Source organism: Onychostoma macrolepis, chromosome 11 (genome assembly GCF_012432095.1).
Source record: "Onychostoma macrolepis isolate SWU-2019 chromosome 11, ASM1243209v1, whole genome shotgun sequence".
Classification (NCBI taxonomy): domain Eukaryota; kingdom Metazoa; phylum Chordata; class Actinopteri; order Cypriniformes; family Cyprinidae; genus Onychostoma; species Onychostoma macrolepis.
The window spans coordinates 22,452,866-22,473,968 of NC_081165.1; the positions used below are offsets into that span (position 1 = coordinate 22,452,866).

At 37.5% G+C, this 21,103-nt stretch overlaps 1 protein-coding gene across 5 annotated transcripts in view; it reads left to right on the plus strand.

Moving 5' to 3' along the window:
- Window positions 1-2,033: 2,033 nt before the first annotated feature.
- The window catches only part of tbl1xr1a (TBL1X/Y related 1a), an 82,092-nt gene continuing 63,022 nt past the window's right edge, over window positions 2,034-21,103 (plus strand). For 4 of the 5 annotated variants that reach the window (XM_058791758.1, XM_058791757.1, XM_058791759.1 and 1 more), the window contains exon 1: window positions 2,036-2,380. The gene's annotated coding sequence lies outside the window, so the exon portion shown is untranslated. Of the gene's footprint in view, window positions 2,381-21,103 lie in introns of all 5 variants that reach the window. The other variant, XM_058791761.1, reaches the window with a different exon arrangement.

Here is a 21,103-nt window from a genome sequence, read left to right on the forward strand (position 1 = left end):
CGTAAAAAGATTGTGGAATACTTTAAAAACAACATTTCTCAACGTCAAATTGCAAAGGCTTTGCAAATCTCATCATCTACAGTGCATAACATCATCAAAAGATTCAGAGAAACTGGAGAAACGTCTGTGCGTAAGGGACAAGGACGAAAACCTTTGTTGGATGCCCGTGGTCTTCGGGCCCTCAGTCGACACTGCATCACTCATCGGCATGATTCTGTCATTGACATTACTAAATGGGCCCAGGAATACTTCCAGAAACCACTGTCAGTAAACACAATCCGCTGTGCCATCTGCAGATGCCAAGTAAAGCTCTATCATGCAAAAAGGAAGCCATATGTGAACATGGTCCAGAAGTGCCGTCCTGTGGGCCAAGGCTCATTTATTGACTGTTTCAAAGTGGAAAAGTGTTCTATGGTCAGACAAGTTAAATTTGACATTCTTGTTGGAAATCACGGACGCCGTGTCCTCCGGGCTATCAGCATTCAGTTCAAAAACCAGCATTTCTGATGGTATGGGGGTGCATAAGTGCATACGGTACTGGCGGCTTGCATGTTTGGAAGGCACTATGAATGCTGAAAGGTATATAAAGGTTTTAGAGCAACATATGCTCCCCTCCAGATGACGTCTATTTCAGGGAAGGCCTTGTGTATTTCAGCAGGACAATGCAAAACCACATACCGACATACCGCAGCTATTACAACAGCATTGCTTTGCAGTAGAAGATGACCACGATCTCTTCAGGAGCTGGAAACCTATATCAGGCTTTTATATTTCTTGGGGGGGCCGAAGTGGGGCGGAGTTGCGGTTGGTTTCAAGTAAATGCACAAAATGCATTATTTGGGTAACACTTTACAATAATTCACTAACACTTAAATTACACAGAAAAGCAAGCAGGCGCATGATTTGGCATGGCAGCCAATACAAATAATTAATAACCGTTTCCTTTTTGCGCCGCGAATGATCGCGCCTGGTGTGAATAACCCCATAGTCATATGGATGTTCTAAAATATATGACTGAATTTGTATTTAACATGACAACAATTTAATAGAAAAATTGTAAGTTACTACATTTAATGCTTACAGTTATTCAAACAGCAGCTACAAAAAAAACGAATATTTACGTTATCAAAAAACATTATCACTGACTTAAGTCTAGCTAGAGTTTATGCACTTTATGATACACTGTTGACTGAATCTCTTACATACATCACACATAGTTTATGATGAGGGAATTTGCGAGAGAGGGCAGAATTCAGTCAGCGAGCACACTGAACAACAAAACTATGGTGTTTCAGCGATGACTCATCGGAAGGACTCTGACTGGCCATTGCATTCATTCAAACTCAATGGAATCGTGTGTGATTGGTTATAATGAGCAACACTATAAAACGCTAAAAAATAATAATCATCTTGCTTACGTCGAAGGCATAGCCACAGGACAGGTATCTCTGACTATTTTCCATACATGATCGGCACAACCCAATTTGCACTTTCATTCATAACATTTAAATATGTAACCGATTGTTGCATATTGTGCTTTTTTTAACATTAAGGGAGGTGTTACAAACTATAATTCTAACAAATACATGAATACAAAGAACACTGTAATCACGACTAGCAAAATGGCACATTAAGGTGAAATAAAACGTTAAAATATTTAAGTAAAATATGAAAAACCAATAACACAAATGACAATAATATAGCATTTTTTTTCAAAATGTAAACAGTTACATTTAGCACTTTTGTGCTTCTTTCAGCAAAAAATAATCGACATTTAAGACCTTATAAAAATGCCAAACGATAAATCGTAACCTATCACAGTAACGTTACTGTTTAGTAGAATCTCTTTTTAATGTAATTTTACAATATACAAATCTCTCCATTTATGCGTCATAAACAGCCCCGTGGTTTACTGGAGGGCTAATATTCTTTTAAATTATACACCTCCGCCGCAGTTTAGGGTAAAACGCTGATTGAGATGGAACGAACAGGCATGTTATTGCGATATTCCTCCTTCAGTTTCAACAAAGCTGCAGAGACAACCGCCCAGGCCTCCCCCATTTTCGCCTGGAAGGTCACCTCTCCAGTGTTTGAGTGTCTGAAGCCGTTGGCTGCTCCTGAACCGTTTGGCTCTTTCTCCACTAGCAAACAGCCCCACAATGTACCTCAATCGCTCTTAAATCTATTTTTAAACGGTTTTATTCCGCTCTACGCCGATGCGAACGGGACCGGACTCTTGTTTGGGAATTTATCTGACGATCTGCCGCCTCAAAGCAGCTTTATAACGCTTTGTTTGAGCACTATTTGACAAAATAATCGAGGAGGAGGAAATTCCACACAAGCAGTGAAAGGCAGCCCTCGCGCTCATCCGGGTATTAAAGTGAGTGTTTTCTTCATTTTACTCATTATATCGATAATATAGCAGCATAAGGGCGTTAATGTACCTCTGTGTGTTTTTAATAATAATATATAGCGATTTATAATTTGGCAAGGGCATTTCTTTTGGAGGATTTCGCTGGGTGGGGGATGGGCAGCAGTGTGTGCGCGTGTGTGTTTGAGTGTGTGTGTGCGCCCGCGTAAATGCAGCACCACTTCAGATTGTTTAGTAGTTTAGGTGTGTGCAAAACGTAATTTCATTAGACACTAGTGTCTAATGATGACACTATTTTAAGTCAATTATGCATTAAGGTGACTTCCTTACACCTGATGTTATATCAATTATTGTTATTTTAATATAATTTAATATTGGGCAGTTTATTTGAACATTTATTCTAATATGCATCATACAATCTACTCAAGTTGATGTTCTCACATAAATACTCTTCTTTTATTCTGTGTAAATGATGCACCTCTTGAAAACACTGGTGTTTATTTGTGAGTTACATTCATTTGTAATTTATATAAGTGAATATAACATTATTTGAACATTGTGTGGATTATAAACAGTGTTTATAATAAGACTGTAAATGAAGATGAGCTTGAGCACATGACAGTGTTGTGGGCAATGCACTAAACTCTATGAGAGTGGGGGAGGGGAGCTCAACTCACGTTCAGTGTGTGGACAAACAAGAGTGTGTGTTGAATGACAGTATTATGAATCTATAATTATTTACACCGTAAAGTGATGTTACTTAGTATGCACACTGATTATATACACTGTCATTGTCAGATCATGCAATGTATATGATTAAATTTGACACCAACACAAACTACTACTTGTGGCTTATTTTATATTTTACAGTCACTTGGAGAGTGCAGTTGTATTTTTAGCGTAAAATGTTGGATTATATAAAATGAATGTGTGTGTGTGTGAGATATTTGGATCATAGTGTTTAGTCTACTGTGGGGGTGGGGAGCTCTGTACTATGTGTGTGTGTGTGATTTGAAGGCCATGTGTGTTGGGAAACTCCCATTGTAATGGCTCACATGTAACCTATTTAGATCACAATCCTTAAAGTCATTTACTATTGGGGTTAGGTTAACCTAGCTCATTTTACCCAACCCCCAAAATTAGACCTATAATAATACGCTGTAAAAATACAAACAAACCGTTTTTAATTATAAATACAGTCTGTCTTAGATTCTACAAGTAGCCTATATGATTTGAGTCTTTCAGCCTTTGTTTGAAATCTGCGTCTCTCTCTCTAAGTGGAAGAGTGGCACGGTTATGTAACTAGTGCCTGAGAGTGGATTGAAGCAAGATGTGGGGGATGGGACAGACAGATCTGATCTATTGCGCTTTTTCCCTCTTTTTTTTTTTTCCCCTCCCCCCTTTCCTTCATCGAGCAGAATCGCAGTGGGCCAGCAGACGTGTTGAAATGTGCTCTGTTGCAGTGCAGTGTCGTTGACCCCGTTTTTGTTGAGCCTCAAGGTTGAGATGAGATGGGCAGATGGTGGTGTGAGCTTGAAAATGCCTGCCATGGTCTGTGCTTTCTTGAACAAGGCCCGTGTTGTTTCCTGCAAGGTCATTGAGGAGCACTGTTGCTGTAACTTGTCTAGTTGTGCAATTCAATACAGTATAAAACATGTAAAATGTAAAGTGGATTTTTAATGCGTCCACATAATAACTTTTTTTTAAAAAGTAAACATTTTTACGTACACAGTGGAGGGCAACTATTTAACTCATTTTGGCATTGTATATCTTATTGTTTTTGTTCTGTGGCACGCCAAAGTGTTGCCCGTTGGGTTAGTTAACATGAAACCAAGCTCGAGTGAAGTTAAAATGACTCTCAGGTCTGTTTCTTGAACGATTGGTGAATTATATGGTTGGTGGCCTGCTGTCACTTGCTGTGTTTGAAGTAACTCTGTACTGTAACTGCACACTGCTGTATCAGTTTATCCACCTTATTTTTCAACATAGAAGTACACTATTTTTTGTCAATGTGCAAGACTTCTGATTCATTAGCTGGTCTAGGTAAATAACTCGAAGAATAACCAAGTGCTGTGAACGGTAAAACTATTAGCGCTACAAACCAGCACCTTTGTTTACGATAAATTAAAATAATATCATACCAAATGCCAGTTTGCATTATCTAGTAACACAATTGACTGATTTTCTACAGTTAAAATAACTGGAAGCGAGTGATACCGGAAGCCTTGCACATTCAGGTTAACATTGGCATGTTTTTATATTAAAATTAAGGTCGATACAGTAGAATGCAAACAATTTTTGGAATAGTAATCAAATTAGTAGGTCATACGTGTATTACATGCGTACAGGAAATTTTACCTACTATTTACAGTAGAGTTGTCTTTTGGTAGTGGATAGTTTTTTATAGTTGGGGGAATTTTAGTGAAACCACCAAAACGTTTTAGTAAACAAGGCTGTTTTGTCTGTAATGTCATAGATTACATTTTCGAAAAAAAGAAAAGAAAAAGCTAATACTTGTCAGTTATAAAATTCTTTCCACTTTGCAAAATATAGATTAAAATATGGGCTTTAAAAACACACTGGTTCACTAAAACGTGTTTTAACATTCATCCCCTTTGAAGTGCTGTTGTTACATCCACACATTCAAATGGGTGTCCTGCTCTTGCATCATGTCTCACAATGTTAAAAATAGTGTAAGTTAAAAAAATAAATAAATAGTGCAACTTTTAAAAACGCATGCATTCTGCTCCATTTTTTTGTGCGCCATCCAGCTATAACCTGTAACCAACCTAATAATTCAGGGCTTTCCTGTGACCGATTAGTCAACTAGTTGTTCGGATGACCGATGCAAATAATACATAGATGTGTTATATAGAAGATGTCTAAAATGATTGCAAAAATGACAGTTTTCAAACCGGTTTCTGTATATTGTCCGTCTGTCATTGTTTGGACAAACAGAAACTTCAGCCATTGAGTGGTGTATTTACAGTAAGAATATGAAGCTTGTATAGAAAGAAGTATTTTAGCATACAAAAAATGGCATCACCTTTAAATTAAGTGCAGCTTATGTGGAATTTGACACCTAATCAGATGAAGCCTTTTTCAGCACCTCGTCTATCTGGGTTATCGTGGCTCGTGTTATGGATCTGTGTGTGTGTGTGTGTGTGTGTTTGGGGAGGGAAGAGGCATCCCGCTGTAGATGAGCAGGACGGTCCCTGGTGTGATTGACTTCACCATGGTCAGCTTCCCTCTGTGAATGATTCCCAGAAACTGCTAGCTGACTAAATTTGGATATCATTTACAGCAATTTCAGATGTGCTGTTATACATAGTTTTGCAGTGTTGTGAAAGCATGAAAAATAGCACAGCACAGTGTGGGGGACAAAATTCAGGTTGAGGAGAGATACGAACTGAAGTATAAATTTAATAAACGACAAATATGGCTGTGCATTAAATATATAGTGAAAGTCTTTGACAGGCCAAATCGCATATGAATAGTAATATTTATAGAACAATTTTCAAGGTACTCAAAGGTTTTGCACAAGAGATTAAATTAGCAAAAGGAAAGTTTTGGGCAGGACTATCAGTGCGTATTACCAATCAAAGATGGGAAATCTGTTCGGACACAGTCAGTGTTTACGCAACTGGTGGCACTGAAATTGTGCAACTTATCTTAAAGAAATCATAAATATCAGTCAACTATTTAGGAAATCTAAAATGAGGACTCATTTGTTAACCAGCACAAATATGAGGCAGTAAAGCAGACGCAGACTTTGAGGCATTGTTTTACTGAACTAGAATGTGAATCTTTTCTCATTTTGTTGTCTGACCTCTGGCTGATTACCTTTTGTCTATGTTGACTCAAGTTTTGTGAAACACAGATATGACCGTAAGTGGAAGTAAAACTTCAGAAAGCGACTTCCCCTTTTCTTTGCCAACAAGTAACACCGGTTCCTGGTTTTCTCATAACATCTCTGTTTTTTAGATCGTTTCATCGTAAATTGGCAGTAGAATGATCTGCCTCCTTATTGTATCATTTGCGCGGCGTTGTACCTTTTTAGGATGTTTATTAAGCATGACCCAATAAAGCGTTTCAGGGCATTATGCAAATATTTTACCATGTGTTTACCATCCTTCAGACAGGTCTGTGGGGCACTCATATATCACATCATGTTGGTTTTATTTCCCATATTAAAGGTTATATACACGAGCGAGAGCTTAAACTTGCAGACTGGTTTTTCATGTGCTCAGCTGTGGTGATGTTTGGGGGATGGGTGGATTTCTGACCTGTGCTTTAGCTGTTCATTTGTCTCTTCCTGCTCTCTGACAGACTAATGAAACCCCTGTAGCGCCCTTCCCCCCACTCACGCGGTCGCATGCTTTTGTTGTGTGTGACCTGAAGGTCAAGTTCAACATGCAAATCTGCAGCGGTCCCAAGTGCTCTAAAGGGCACATGTTATTTGAGAACTAAGGAAATGTTCAAAGGCAGAGAGTTTTATCAGGAACTTACAGTTCACCTTATGTGACATTGGTGGCAATTGTCAATAGTCAACAGTTTTCAGCAACATAATGTAACTTGTTGTTTTAGAAGAGTTATTATTGGATTTAGGCTTGGCAGTATACAGGATATTTGCGATTTTGCTGGCAGTGTAAAATTAAATATATTTTTTTTTAGGGTTGTTCCGATTCCGATACTAGTATCGGAAATTCCACCGATACCACAAAAAATTCAAGCATCGGTATCGGCGAGTACTTGGACCCATGTACCGATCCGATACCATTTTCTTAAAGGACCTATAGTTATGCGCGCTAGCTTTGCTTAATGCTGCAAATAGGAAATCAATTCTTCTTCGCTGCTCAGAATGCAAACGCAGGAAGCTGTGCTGTGTTGCCACAAGTAACCACTATTTAGAGCAGCGAAGAAGTACAAACGTGCTAGCACACTGCCAGTAAATCACTTGCATAATCTTCACCCTGGGCGACTAAATGATGTCTAATATTAGCCACTGGCTGATAAATAATCAGATTTTACTCGCCAGTGTGTGAGTTGAAGGCTATGTATGATTTTATCACAGATATATTGTAACTCGCTGAACACTCTGACTGTGCGCTTCAGAGTTTCGCTCTCCGTCAAGCGATCTATTTTTCAGATCATCTGAATGAATGCGCAGCGCACCTGTATTTGACGCACCAAGCTCTAGTGTGAAGCAGACAACTCGCCGTCACTTCCCTTTTCTTTGCCAACAAGTAACACCGGTTCCTGGTTTTCTCATAACATCTCTGTTTTTAGATCGTTTCATCGTAAATTGGCAGTAGAATGATCTGCCTCCTTATTGTATCATTTGCGGCGTTGTACCTTTTAGGATGTTTATTAAGCATGACCCAATAAAGCGTTTCAGGGCATTATGCAAATATTTTACCATGTGTTTACCATCCTTCAGACAGGTCTGTGGGGCACTCATATATCACATCATGTTGGTTTTATTTCCCATATTAAAGGTTATATACACGAGCGAGAGCTTAAACTTGCAGACTGGTTTTTCATGTGCTCAGCTGTGGTGATGTTTGGGGGATGGGTGGATTTCTGACCTGTGCTTTAGCTGTTCATTTGTCTCTTCCTGCTCTCTGACAGACTAATGAAACCCCTGTAGCGCCCTTCCCCCCACTCACGCGGTCGCATGCTTTTGTTGTGTGTGACCTGAAGGTCAAGTTCAACATGCAAATCTGCAGCGGTCCCAAGTGCTCTAAAGGGCACATGTTATTTGAGAACTAAGGAAATGTTCAAAGGCAGAGAGTTTTATCAGGAACTTACAGTTCACCTTATGTGACATTGGTGGCAATTGTCAATAGTCAACAGTTTTCAGCAACATAATGTAACTTGTTGTTTTAGAAGAGTTATTATTGGATTTAGGCTTGGCAGTATACAGGATATTTGCTGGCAGTGTAAAATTAAATATATTTTTTTTAGGGTTGTTCGATTCGATACTAGTATCGGAAATTCCACCGATACCACAAAAATTCAAGCATCTTGGACCCATGTACCGATCCGATACCATTTTCTTAAAGGACCTATAGTTATCTTGGCGCTAGCTTTGCTTAATGCTGCAAATAGGAAATCAATTCTTCTTCGCTGCTCAGAATGCAAGCGCGGAAGCTGTGCTGTGTTGCCACAAGTAACCACTATTTAGAGCAGCGAAGAAGTACAAACGTGCTAGCACACTGCCAGTAAATCACTTGCATAATCTTCACCCTGGGCGACTAAATGATGTCTAATATTAGCCACTGGCTGATAAATAATCAGATTTTACTCGCCAGTGTGTGAGTTGAAGGCTATGTATGATTTTATCACAGATATATTGTAACTCGCTGAACACTCTGACTGTGCGCTTCAGAGTTTCGCTCTCCGTCAAGCGATCTATTTTTCAGATCATCTGAATGAATGCGCAGCGCACCTGTATTTGACGCACCAAGCTCTAGTGTGAAGCAGACAACTCGCCGTCACTTTGCTTTTTTTCTCACACGCAGAGAGAGAGAGAGAGTCTTTTATATGTAGCGTCAATTCGAATGGTATGTAAACTATATTCTTTGTTGTATTTTCTGTCAAAATAACGGAGTTCCTTTGGAATTCTTCAGCTTAACTGCGGGTTCTCCGGTAGTAGGCGAGCTAATGTAACGACAATCCCATTGGCTGGCACTCACCTATTATCATCCCTGTTTTGATTTCAGCAATTCAGTTCGAGCCAATGCAGACAACGTGATTAATATTCATGAATCCAGCAGCTTGTTACTCCTTAGTGCGTTTATATTGTTCTTAGTAGAATTCATTGTATGATTATTATTATCTTATCAGTATTATTGATAGTTTTTCCCCATTTTACAGAAACACTGAATGACCAAAAAGCACCACCACCAGTCCTAAGTTCAGTTAAAATGACTAATATGCATTCATACATGGTTACCAAGTTTTAATTCTAATTGCTAAAGTTCTATCAATAATACTTGATTATCATAATATATTTATAATGCTTGACTGACTGATGTTAAGAGTGTACTTTTTTTCCAAACATTATATATTATATTTTTTGTTTACTTGCCAGACTATCTATCTATGGTGAAGCGCACCATAAAATAATTGTATCAATTCATACAGGGCTAGTAAGTATAGCTGTATAACCAGATACACAGTATCGGATCAGTACTCGGTATCGGCCGATACCCTGAGCCTAGGTATCGGAATCGGTATCGGGAAGGGAAAAAGGGTATCGGAACATCTCTATTTTTTTTGTTTGTTCATTAAGTGTCCTTACCCTCCGTACCTCCCGTCTTGTGTTTTAAGAGCTCTAAACTTAAAGAACAAATTATGTTAGTGTTGGTAAGTTCAGTTTGTTTCCATAAGTCAGTTCAGAGTGTCTATTTTAGTAAATCAATTTCTAAATTATTTCTAAACCAAATTAAATTTGCATTTGCAATTTATTATCGAAATCAACCGTTTGAAGTTTAATTGCATTTCTTTTACTAAAAATAATTGTCAATGGAACTGTTAAAGGGGTGGTTTATTGCAATTTCACCTTTTTAACGTTAGTTAGTGTGTAATGTTTCTGTTTGAGCATAAACAATATCTGCAAAGTTACAGCGCTAAAAGTTCAATGCAAACAGAGATATCGTCTTTTAAAATTCTGGAAGTTTAATGCCTACAAAAACGGCTGGTAAGGGACTACAACGAACTACTTCCCGGGTCTGATACGTCACGGACCCAGATAAAACCGTATATTAAAAGCTAACATAAGCAGTAGCATAATAACAGCGTATCTAAAAGTATGAGACAACAAACAAACAAACATACAAACATACCATTAAGAGCCGTGCTTGCACAGGTTCTGCGCAATCCTCTTCACTAATATCCTCTGCTCTGCGTCTCAATCGGGCTCAAATTGATAAGCAATATAGACGACACCTTTGTTTACAATACAACCGGAGCACATGCCGCTGAGCTGAGGGGCGGGACATTTAGACGCACGCTCGGCGGTTTAGTGAATCACAACACACTGAGCCAGCTAACCAATCAGAGCCCATCACGTATTTCTGAGGAAGGGGCTTCATAAAACCGGGAAATAATCGAGGCGTTTGTCAGAGAAGGGACAGAGCGGTGTGGAATAAAGGTCAATTATATGAAAAATAATGCGTTTTTAAAAAAACGAAGCATGAACACATGTTAGACTGCACCCCATAAACACAATCAAGCCTAGAAAAAAAACAGTAAACCACCCCTTTAAGTAAGGTACGTGTTGCGTGATGTGATTTAACATCACACATTTATTAATAAGCAGCAGAAAAAAAACATGAAAACATTTATGCAAATAGAAATGGTTCATTTATTTAGTAATTAAACTGTGGAAAACATGCCTTGATTATTTTAACTAGATGTTCACTGTATTTTATATTTTGAATCTGCTGTTTAGTTGTGATGAAGATGATGCAGCTGCCGCTTATTCACAAGTGGCAAGATGTGCTTTTGATCAGATTTGGGAGTCTATGTCAGAATGGCTATAAACACTGTGTACTTTCAGGCTAGAGTACATGTTTATTTACATGTACAACCAATACTGTAACAGTACAAAGCTGGTTGAGAATCAGCGACCTTGTCCTTCAAACACAACACTAAAAGTGAAGATTATAGCATTCTTTTTGGGTCTACGACTGGTTTCTCACTTTTTATTTATAGTTGGCTTTGTTTTGTAGTAGTTGAGCATAGACCATAGTCAAGTCAGTCAATGAATTCGACATAAAGGAAAAGAAGTAAACTCGTGACAATGACTATAAAAAATGTTTACAAAGTTTTTGCTCTGCGTGGTTGCTGCGTAAAAACATCCGTCAATTTTCGCATTGGTCTGCACGAAAACAGCAGATGGGCAGATGGAAAAATGCAAATTCATTTCAGTTGGGGCTTTTGGACCGGCAGAAATATAGCTGTTTCCCCCGGTACAGCTGTAATCAAAGCAGCACTGCGCTCACAAATGCTACTTTGTCAGGCTTTGTAGGCAAGATGATATGAAGATGACATTGAAGCTTTTCTGAAGACATTCGGTTCCCTTCAAAGATACAGTGATATAAAAACACCCATGCTGTGTTTTGATTTTTATACGTGCAGTGCTTATGTTTAAGTCTTTTGGAAAATGTGTTTGTGGCGGACAGTTTTGATATTGTGGCATACTGTGATGATTCGTATCCACAGTTATTAACATCATTAATTTTTACCACTTATATTTAATCTAAAAATGTACATTTATACTTTGTGTAAAATACTATATTTTGTATTTTATGCCCTTGACCTAAAAATTTCAGAAAACTGGTTAGCGCTATTGTGTGAGTGTTTCTAACACAACGGCTAAAGGAGGGACGGCAAATTTGACATCATCTGACCACTTGAATCAATCTTTTGATATCTTTTTGACAGTCATAGGAGCGCTATTGTGGATTTATTCATTTGCTATTGGAACAAATGGGAATGACAAAAATATATTTGTTGCAGTTTCAGTTTAAATTCTTCTGCTTGCATTTCGATTCCGATTCGATATCGATTATATTGGATATATCAGCTACATGGCAAATTTTCTCATGGAAAAAAAAATCTCTCAACTAGTCAGTTGGTACTACATTGCTATTATATTGAATGTTAAAATTAACCGATTTGTATACAAACACTTAAATTGCACTCAATGAAGTTTTTATAGTAATAGCTATAATACTAACTTTACAATTACATAATTATATTTCTACTCCAGTTTGTTTTTGAAATATAAACATTTAAATGGTGGCTGTTATAAAAACTTGATGAATTTATTTAAACATAAATTTAATATAGAAGAACAGTAAAAATTATAATAAGCATGTTATATGGTGCATGCGTTTAGCAAAGTTAAATTTTGTAGCTGACTAACAAGTTTATGGCCACCGAAAATGTTTTTTCTGAGGTAAATACGTTATAAAAACGTTATGCAAGAATGTTTACAAGCTGTTATATTGATGTAGCCTATGCACGAGCAATTATATGAGACAGGATACAGATTTTGGTAAGTAGTACTTTCTTTTAACAAACCTTCGGATGTTCATTCATGTTTTTCATGCTGTAACTGGTATTAAAATGGAGGAGATGATCAGTTCTCTATTGCTTCTCTTGAACTGAGGCACTACAGCGATCTGTCACTCCACATTAAATGGCACCAAACGTTTATTGTTTGAATGTTGTAATAAAATGAACAGAATTTAAAATCTGAGACTTTTTCATATCAGAGGCACGCTAAAATGTTCCAATGATTAACTGAAAGTAGACTAGACTAAAAGATTCTTGGGATTTAAGAATCAATATGGTCTAAAAAAATGAGAATTGATTAAAATTGATAAATCATTTTTTTTTTTTTCCATTATAACCCAGTCCTATATGTTAGATATCTTCTAGATATTATGTATCTTACTGAGCTTTTGCAGACATGTAATTAGATATAAATCCATGGCTTTTCTTCTACACCCATCGCAGACTTATCCGAGCCAAGTTTTGCCTTAAAGCATTAGTAAATCAGACCCATACAAGGCTTTATCAAATGTAGAAGTTCGGCAGTCGACACACATTTCTATTTTTAGAGTGTCTGGCATGTGTGTTCATGCATGCATTCAAGTAATACAGAAGTGCCCGGCTCTCTTGCGGTCTGAGGTGCTACTTACATTAGCTCTGGTAAACTTATGCATGCTTTTGCAGCCTAGGTGCTACAGAGGGCCCCCCCCCCCCATATAATTTCTAACTTGTCTTGATTGCTGTGCTCTGTGAGATTAAATATTTTGCTGATGCTGCAAAGTGACTTCACAAATTCTTTTTGAAAACTCACATTTGCTTTTAAACTTCAAGGATGGCATCCAGGGAATGAATATGCTATAAAGTTCAAGTTTGAAACTCTGCCAGCAACCTGCAAATCAAAAGTGGCATTCCTATTAAATTGGATGGCAAACCTAGCACAAGCTAATAGAGCAGTGCAGTACCCTGAAAGAGGCTCTGTGTCGTTACCAGCGTTAGGGGAGGAGATCCCTGGAAGTGTCTTTCTGTGCACTGACAAACCCCCATGAGTCTGAGACGAATCTTATTCGCAGGAATCGATGCGTCTTGTTTTGTTGGATAGTGGAGGATCATTGGTTGATCTTATCTCTCACTTCTGAATACATTCCCCTCATGGGTTCTTTGCATTGAGGATTTTCTGTTGCATTTTGTCAGAAAGGAATTGGTTCAAGGTGCTTAATTAATCTCTCTGTTTCAGGTTTAGAGTTATTGATATGTTTGTCAATTCTTATGAGCAGCGTGGATTAGAGTATAAAAGATATTCTTTTTTTTTTTTAAATAACGGAGCAAATTACATTTTTTTATCTCAATGCCTCTGTGCATTTATGTCGACTGTAAATGACGATTAAAGACAATTCATTGGATAAAGGGGTCATCGGATGCAAAATTCACTTTACAAGTTGTTTGAACATAAATGTGTGTCGGAAGTGTCTTTATCTTATCCACCCGCAAATAGTCAGAATGCTATTTTTTATTACCCGAACCACGGATTATCGGCAGCGCCCGCGGATATAACCGCAATCTGCGTATCACTAGTGTGTACACATCCATCCTATAATGATAAAAATCCACCCAGCGTTTTTTTTTTTTTTTTTTTTTTAATTACTATTTTAAAATTCCCTTTCTCAAATCAGGCTGTTCTAAGATTTCTGCACAGACTGCTCTCACGATAGTTGGCTTGACGAGGCCGTCTTACCTTAGACCCGCCCTGAGTGAGCTGTGAGCTGTCCACCATTGTGTCGACTTCCCCGTTGTGCAGGGGAAGACAAGAATGTCTCCGATTGAGGTGTTTTGTTGTTGGATGTAATAAGGAATATAGCAGTCGTCATTTACTCCCAACATCTGAGCTGCTGAAGACGCAGAGGATTAACGTTACTTTCATTTTTGAAAGGAATGCGCCGATCCCGATCTACCTAAATGTGTCTGTTCACGCTAATCAAACGTGATCCAGCTTCATCTACAGAAGAAGTGAGTATAAGGGTTTTTTATGAATCTTTGCAAATCCTCTTTCCTAATAATGTGCTAGTCAGCCAGTTTCGTGGCTAAAGTTTAAAGTCTGCTCGTCACCCCACAGAAGACTGGGCTAACATGGACTAAAATGGCTTGATGAAAACAGAGCTGATTTCGACAGGGTAAAGGTGATTTTTACACTACCATTGAGAAATTTTAACCAAAGTATGTTACAGACTTTTCATTAAGACTAGGCATGGGACGATAACCGGTCGATAAAGTCACGGTTTCAAAACCACTAAAATTTTCCGTTACAACCCTCTATGGACACCTTGGCAATTGAATCGCCATTGGCTAGTAAATTTTTTTTTTTTGTTTACTCGCCAGACTGCAAAATGTTACAGTTTGTTAAATATCTGAAAGTACACTCTTAACATCAGTCAGTCAAGCATTATAATATGACATTATGATAATCAAGTATTAATTAATGATAGAACTTTAGTAATTAGAATTAAAACTTATTAACCATGTATGAATGCATAGACATTTTAACTGAATTTAAGACTGGTGGTGGTGCTTTTTTGGTCATTCAGTGTTTCTGTAAAAAAAAAAAAATTGGAAAAAACTAACAATAATACTGATAAGACGATAATAATAATAATAATAATACGAATTCTGATAATAAGAACAGTATAAAATGCACTAACAAGCTGCTGGATTCATGAATATTAATCAGGCTGTGTGCGTTCACGCGAACTGATTCACTGAAATCAAAACAGGGACGATAATAGGTGAGCACCAGCTAATGAGATTGCTGTTTGCGCATTAGTTCCGCCCACTATCGGAAAACCCGGCAGTCCTTAAAAGCTAAAGGAAATCCAAAAATCCAAAGGAACTCCATTATTTTGACAGGAAAATACAACAAAGATTCAGTCTATTAAAATGCATTTAGAATGATCACATCATTTAAGATATGGGGGCAGAAAATATATAGCCTATATTTATATCATTTCATATAGTTAAAGGTGCAGTAGGAGATCTTGGAAAATGCTAACTTTAGCCTGATAGCACTGAAAGCGAACGTCCCACCCTCCCTGCAATCGCCGTCCAAAGCCACGCCCCCTGAACGTATACGCTCATTACTACATCAGCGGTTCACAATTCCAGTCCTCGCTAAACTTCAACGGATTTCCCCTGCTCAGGGAGTGTGTGTTAACTAAGCGAGACATGCAAAATATGCAGAGCGGGGGGGTGCGAGGACTGGAATTGAACTGCTGGGCTACATCATGTGTCGTTCACTGGTGAGAAAACTTTATATTACAGTTAGTAAAAGTACTACAATACCAGGAAGGAAGATCGGGTTGTTGATGTTTGTTTGCCATTCTCGCTCTGTCTGCAATAGCGTACGTGAACGCGCTGATGACATGAACAGGGTGCGCAGAGGTATGCAAATATATATGTTGACAGGCAGGTAGGAAAGCCAATTAAAAAGCTCGGACCGAGCATTTTGATTAGATGAAAAGATTTCTTGGTCCTATGCATTCCACAGAATATATAAATACATTTAGACCACTTAACTTAATGAGTGCCATCGGGATGTAAAGAGAATTTCAACCAGCATAACAAAAAATGTTTCTGAAGACAATCACCTATTGCACCTTTAATATCTCATGAAGAGTGCCGTTTTTTTCTCCAAATGTCAGCATGATTACAAATGTGATATTGATTTTATGCAACAGTTCATGTTAAGTTAATGTTAAGAGACTTACATTTAAACACCATATTTCCTGCTTTTGCTCTATTTCTCCAACAAAAATAATTCCAAACACAGCCACAGCACAGTTTTGCGTCTCTGAGCAACATGACAGTGTTTCGTTCCTGAATGAATCAACTGTTTAAATGATTCGGTTCAATCGCAATGACTCACCCTACTGGCGGTTTTAATTTCACATTTAAAGTATCTTCATTTTTTAAAATTTCAAACATCAGTTTTCAACATTTTATGTTTCAAATATCAAAATGTTATTTATGCATTAAACGGTGTGTAAATGCATCTAAATGCCACCCTCAGATGCATTGCAAAGATAAATTTTGTTGATACTAGGGCTGGGTGATTATATAAAAAATTTGATATCTCTATTGTCAAATTTTTTACGATATTCGATAGGGGTGGGACAATAAATCGATATGGCGATATATCGCGATCCTTCTCCATGCGATACGAGAATCGATATCTGGTGCCAAATATCGATATTTTAATTAATACAATAAGGTGCTCTAAAGAGATTTCCCTGTTCACAGCGTCTAAAAATGCGTGGAAATCGCGGCCGCGCCATTTCCAGCTTTCCAAAAGCGCTCTGACTCTGAGCAAGTTCCATGAACCGCGTTCTCTATGTATTTATTGTATATTTATGTATATGTGTGTTTATGGAGATAAAACCGCTATCAGCGTGGACCATAGGCACCGATCACATTATTATTGCAGAGCGCATATTCAGATCATGCGTATCCTAACCTCTCCGCTCGGATCGCAGGTGGAGTGAGAGAGAGCGCCGCCGGTGCATCCAGTTTTATATGAACAAAACTGGATGCTCTCCCTCTCTCTCAGATATTACAAGTGCACGTTATGCAGTGTGAACAGTGGGCACAGACCAGCATAAACATAAATCTGCACCTATGGCATGGAGGACGAAACACAACCTTGTCAGAGCCACAATGTGGCGCAGAAGTGTGCAGTGTGTGCTTGCCGCGCATCTACATTTGAAATAATGAACCTGAGCTCGCAAAACACGCGATGTGAACGGCTATTTCTTCGTGTGGGACTTTTTATGATGAGAGTAGAAAGGTTGAGAAAGCATTCCAGGTAAATTTTGAAATGCACCAGGTTTATATTATATCTATCTATCTATCTATCTATCTATCTAGTTTTTTTTCTGCTCGATAAGTTAAATGTGTTTGTTTATACACAGAGAAAACAAAACGTATAAGCTTCAGGGCTCGCAAAATCGCTAGCCCGACGTCCCGGGGCTATTGTGTTTTCCAGTCGGGCTACCAAAATGTATCACTGCCTGCCCGACGGGCTCCTTAAATACAGATCTCCCGCGGGTCCTTAAAAACTCTGAAAGTGAGTTGTATCAAACTTAAGGCCATAAAAAGTTTTAAATGCGTTAAATGGTATAAGAAATGTCTTAATTATAATTTCAAGAGGTCTTACAGTTGGGGACGGAAAGACAAGAGTCGCGCGATAATGCAGGATTAAACTTCAAAAGGCAATGATGTCTTTATGTGAATGTATCTGAAGGAACTGACTGTCCTCAGAAACGTGTCGTTGGCATTTTAATTAAATTTTACCTATAATTCCTGATAAAGCAGCGTTTATGAGCGCAGAGCTGCTTGCGTTTCAGGGGAAACCGCAATATCTCAGTGCTCCTAAAGCGCCACCTCGTGGCAGAGAATGAATTTGCATTTCCAATAAGCCTTTCTTGCTGTTTAAGCTCAGATCAATGCAAATATCAACTCATGTTTTCACGCAGCAAACACGTGGCTGTAAATGAGAAAGAAGTTAGTGCCTTCTAAAAATCTAAACAATTAAGACAGTAATATTTATACGTTTTAAATTTATATAATTTATATGCTTGATTTATCCCTTTTCATAAAAATGGTCTATAGCTTGAAACGCTGTTGTATAAGATTTTTGTTTTTGTGAAAACCTGTATCTGAACTGTAAATCATGTAATTTTATGGCTCAATACTGTATGTTACCATAGACATTGTCCAACCCGCTCATTCTGTGTTCATTTTACTTGTGCAGCTCTTAAAATGGGTCATAAATTGCCTTAAATTTATTTTTAAAAATTCTGCGGATACCCTGTAAATAGTGAAATAAAATTCCTTCCTTCATATTTGTTGATATTTGTGTATTGAAAATATTTTTGATTGACATTTAAACTACTATCTAAAAAAAAAAAAGGTAATTTTTTAATTTGGGCTAGTTAAATTAATTTTCGGGCTACCAAAATCTGAAGAGTATCTGCACGAAGGGCTACCAGGGATTTTTAAATTTTGCGAGCCCTGAGCTTTTAATAAGTCCAAGCATAAAATGATTAATTTAGCCTACTCAACATGTTAAAATTGATTTACAGAACATTATTATTATTTTTTTGCTGTTTTCTAACAGTTTGGACTTGAATAAAGAAAGAAAACTTGCACTTAACCTTTTCACAGACATTTTGTTTAGACAGATATCGTGATTTATATAGGATTTTCTAGAAATATATCGATTATCGTAGAATCGCTGTATCGTGATATTATCGTTATCATGAGCCATGTATCGTGATTATATCGTATCGTGAGGTACCCTGCGATTTCCACCCCTTTTTATATATATATATATATATATATATATATATATATATATATATATATATATATATATATATATATATATATATATATATATATATATATATATATATATATATATTACAACCAAAGACTTATGCACTCTCTCTGTCTATATTATGAAAACTGGTAAAACAAAAAAAAAATATTATAACAGTGAAATTCCTAATAGTAATTCCAAATTGCAATAGCCTATGTTTCTCTATTCAAACAACAGCGGTTGAGTAAGTGCATTTATTCAGCGATCACAATCGCAAACAATACAGTTGAGATCTCATGACAGAACACAGACTGATTGAGTGACACTTTCATTTAGATGCTAAACTCCAGCTTGTTTGTCGGTGATTTCAGATCATCGGAGGCGCTTCCGCAAAGAGGAGCGAGCACGTGTGCATGGTTGCCAGATTGCTTAATTTAAGCAAAACACCGGGCAGAAAATGTATCCTTGTAACAGGGAAGCTCTGATTCGGGGATTTGAACTCTTGGTATCTGGCAACCACACTAATGAAAGCTACCTCACGTCCCTTGCGCGGTAATACTTAAGGGGACGTAATATTGGACGTTCGGTACGTTCTTTTGGGAAAGTATGCTTGAATTTGAAATATTCGATATTCAAGATAATTTCAAATTTGACATCGTCGTCATAATTATTGCGGTATTATCGCTAATATTCGATATATCAGCCAGCTCTAGTTGATACTGATTTCATTTGCTTGGTAATAGCCCAAATGCAAGAATTTGACTCAAAAGATGATGCACACTTTTAGAAAAAATGGCTTACAGGTAAAAATGCCCATAAAACTTGTTGGAAAAGATTAATTTCTATCACTGCTGTAAACAGACCACACAGAAAATGAAGAATATCAAAAATATTCAGAGTCGGCTGTCCACGGTAATCTTTAAGATACCAGCACAATAACACTCAGCAAAATATCATCTAATTATCGTTATCGATAAAATCCCAGAAAATATCAAGATATCATTTTCATCGCACACCCCTAATTCATGTTTTTTAATCTGTATAATAATTTATTGATAATAATTGTTTAAATCAATATAATAATTAATACTTTTGACTCATCCATTTTCTTAAAAATGGTTTAAAGGCTGAAATGTAAAGTTTATAATTTTATAAAACTTTTAGTTTTTGTGAAAACTTGTATCTGAATTGTAAATTATGCTTTTTACCATCATTTTACAGTTTAATATGGTACTATAGACATTGTCCTATCCTGCTCATATGGTATTGATCTTATTTGTGCAGGTCTTGAAAAAGGTCTTAAAGTCTTAAATTTGAGCTTAAAAATCCTGCAGAAATCCTGGTACAGCGCGAGAGAGATCAAAATGACAGAGACGTGCGAAAGAAGTGTCTATTTTGTGCACAACTTAAACAAAATACAACAGGTAAAGCTGCCAGATGTGTGGATATTGGCAATATCGTTAACTATTCTCGTTTATAATCATTACTAATATGGCTTGTTGTTATCAAGATCTTAGTCTATATGCTGTGTTCTGTTAATGCTTGAACTTCATATTATTTGAAGCGCACTTGCCATCCAGTAATTGCAAAAAGCTTTGTGCTTTGTTACTTTTTAATAAAGTATCAGCTTTAAAATTATGCCAAATTCATAACAAAATTCAATCAATAAATACGGTTTTGGTGCTCTTTAATTCGGGCGGTGCGATCGCTTTAGCGCCTCAGTTCAAGCGGCAAGTGGACCCATTATATCTTTCTTTACTGCTATAGTAGTCGGTAGTCATGGCCTAATAGGGAGAGATTCGGGCTTGTAACCTGAAGGTTGCCGGTTCGATTCTCACGCCGGCAAGTGGCAGGAATTGAAGGTGGGGATTGTGAATGAACAGCACTAAGGTGCAATTAGAACCCCTAATTGCTCCCCGGGCGCTGGAGCAATGGCTGCCCACTGCTCCGGGTGTGTGTTCTCTGTGTGTGTGTGTGTGTGTGTGCATTTGTTCATTACTCACTGCTGTGTGTGTGCACTTGGATGGGTTAAATGCAGAGCACCAATTTCGAGTATGGATCAACATACTTGACAATACGTCATGACTTAACCTATGAGTAGCCTACATAATGAATATGAATTAACATCAAAAGGTAGGCTATTTTATAAGAGATCCTACAGTACACCTTACTGAAATGTCTCACGTAAAAGCTCATTCAGTGTTTCAAACTGTGGAAAATGTGTAAAGCTTGTAAACATTGCAACGTGATAATACATTTACCTCAGAATAACCATTTAGTGCCTATAAGCTCATCAG